Source organism: Echinops telfairi, unplaced genomic scaffold (assembly GCF_000313985.2).
Source record: "Echinops telfairi isolate 266 unplaced genomic scaffold, ASM31398v2 ScPeMD7_11;HRSCAF=52, whole genome shotgun sequence".
Classification (NCBI taxonomy): domain Eukaryota; kingdom Metazoa; phylum Chordata; class Mammalia; order Afrosoricida; family Tenrecidae; genus Echinops; species Echinops telfairi.
This window is the reverse complement of record NW_022103908.1, coordinates 28,706,208-28,708,956: the sequence shown is the minus strand read 5'-3', so window position 1 is coordinate 28,708,956 and position 2,749 is coordinate 28,706,208. Positions and strand designations below refer to the sequence as shown.

Below are 2,749 nucleotides of genomic sequence, written 5' to 3'. Positions count from 1 at the left end.
GACACTTGATGATGGATATATGGGGGCTTCTTACTTCTTAGAAATTTTCATAATAACAATATAAATATAAGAAAAATAAATGTTAGTCCTGGAGATGATGGATTATTGACTTAGAAATTTCTTGAGTGATTGCAATGAGAGAAGTTGAAAGGATAATTTCTAACTCAAATATGTCACAACCACACAGGAAAGTACATAAAACCTATTTCTGCATTTACAGAAAGAGTCTAACACTAATCTCTACTCATAAGTCATCAATAACATTACACTTTTATTAAATTTGCATCATGTACTCTGTTTTACTAAAAAGTCTCTAAAAACAAAAAACACCTCACTGCCATTGAGTCGATGCTGATCACAGTGAGCCTATACGACTTATATCAACCATATAGGACAGCCCATGGGAATTTCCAAGACTAAGTTTTACTAGAATAGAAAGCCACCTCTTGCGAGTTTCAAACTGCTAACCTTTTGGTTAGAAGCTCAATGTGTAACTACTATGGTGCCAGGACTCTGTTCTCCACCTAGGCTGTGAGCACACTCATCTCACTAAGGTCCAGACATTGAGAGGAGTTTTCTCCAACTATATTATTTGTTAAACACCCACACACAACCAAACAACAGACTGGCTTGGGAAAAACAAACATGTATTTTGATAAGGACAAATTCCATTCCCAAGAAAAGGTGTAGGTGGGCCATTGCAAAGTAATGAAGTACAATGCCTGGCAAATGCCTCCATAGGGTGAATATTTGCTCATGTGTTCAGGTGGGCTAGCAATTGAACTTTCTTCTTAGGTAATATGGTGTCTTTCACCTGTACAAAATGGCATCCAGTCAATTCTGACTCATGGCCACGCTATCTCTCTCAAAGTAGACATGCACTAGGTAGGGATTTAATGTCTGTTTTATGGAAGTAGATCATCAAACCTTTCCTCTGAAACCTTGATGGTCTGAAACCTTCAACTTTGAGATTAACCATACAGCCTATTATCTGTTTCCATGCCCATGGGTCTATAGGAGAGTATTTAGAAAAACAATGTTTGAATTTCAGTGCAAAAAAATGAGAGTCCTTCCTTTTTTGAGTAAAGTCCCTCCTTATGCTTATAAAATGCTCAATAAACATTTTTAAATACCATAATAATTTATGAGACAAAAGTTTATAATACAATACTAGACTTATTTAAGAAATTAATTTTGTTAGTTTTTCATTTTAAATTCCTTTAAATTTTAGCATAGATGAATAATTATTTTCCTTAGTTAGAGAACATATTAGATATTAAACTGATAAGAACAGAAATTACACTTGATCTTACTCAAAATTACAAGACGCGATGAGTAATTAGTTTATTGCCCCAAAGTTAATTAACCTAATTTGGTAGTTGTGGCATATACAATCAAAGTTGAAAATCACTCTATTCCATTCAAGAGTTAGAAACTTACAAAAGACTGAAGAAATAATACGAACATGTTAGTGTTCCCATTCGCGCTCCAGTTTTTTGTTCCTTTCCATATATTTCACATATGGTATTCCACATTTTTAGCAGCCACCATACAGGTAACACATACTTACAGCAGATGCTCATGAATAAAACCAAATTAAAAGGCAACCACTCCTTGAGTCTGCTGCAAACTCAATGCCTCCCACTGTTGAGTTTTCCAAGCAGTCAGTACAATTTGATTCTGAGAGCTATTAAGATCTGCAAGCGCAGCAAAGACAAACAACAACGGAAAGCATTGCTGTCCATTAGGTTCAGAACCACATCTTAGTATTTTCAGTAATGCATTGGTGAACATACACTTGATAACAACACATATTATGTCATATTCACATTCAAATAAATTAGTACTGTTATTTTCATACAAAAGGAAATTTCAAAAAGTTAAAAAGTTAATATAAACAGAGCTAAAATGTAAACCCCATTAGTTTCCACTGGCTTGCTTTAAAAAGTTTCTTCACTATATTTCTTTACTTGGTTTGTAAATTCCGTAGCAATAGAATTCTACACAAATTATTGTGGATATAAAAGATAGTCCTCATAATGATAAAGTCCTACCTAATTTATAAAAGAGTTCTAATGAACAGTAATAAAAATTGTTTAAAAATTTTGTCTTCTTAATATCTACTTTCATCAAAATTTTCAGTTTTCTGTAGTGGCATAGATAATGTATCAAACAATTAATCCTTCATAATTCACATAATTTTTAACTGATCCATGAGTGCAAAGAAGTCATCTCCAAAAAACACTGCTTTCCCACTCAGTGTATGTCTTTCATTATTGCATGAAATCCCTTAACTTGGTGTTACAAATGTAGCAGCACCTCAGTAAAGACATTCCACAACAGAATAAAATTTCAAACTAAATGGAAAAATACCACATTCATTTTAATTTATAAAAAATAAAATTGCTTAGAGGTCTAAATACAGGCATGTACATATGTAAATATATTTTTATATAACGATGGGGAAATAAATCTATGTGCATATATTTATAGGTTTAGTATTAAGGTAGCAGATGGTCATTGGGCCTCCACTCAAGAACTCCCTCAATGCAAGAACACTTTGTTCTATTAAACTGGCATTCCATCATGCTCACCTTCGCGACATGATTGCTGACGACAAATGTGTGCATAAGCAAAGGTGTTGAAGAAAGATGATGGTGCCAGCTATCAAAAGAGATAGTGTCTGGGATCTTAAAGGCTTGAAGGTAAACAAGCAACCTTCTAGCAGAGAAGCAACAAAGCCCACATG

General features: G+C 33.8%; 1 pseudogene; it reads right to left on the bottom strand.

The window, feature by feature from the left end:
- Window positions 1–1,235: 1,235 nt before the first annotated feature.
- Window positions 1,236–1,333, bottom strand: LOC115868522 (annotated as a pseudogene).
- Between the last annotated feature and the right edge of the window lie 1,416 nt (window positions 1,334–2,749).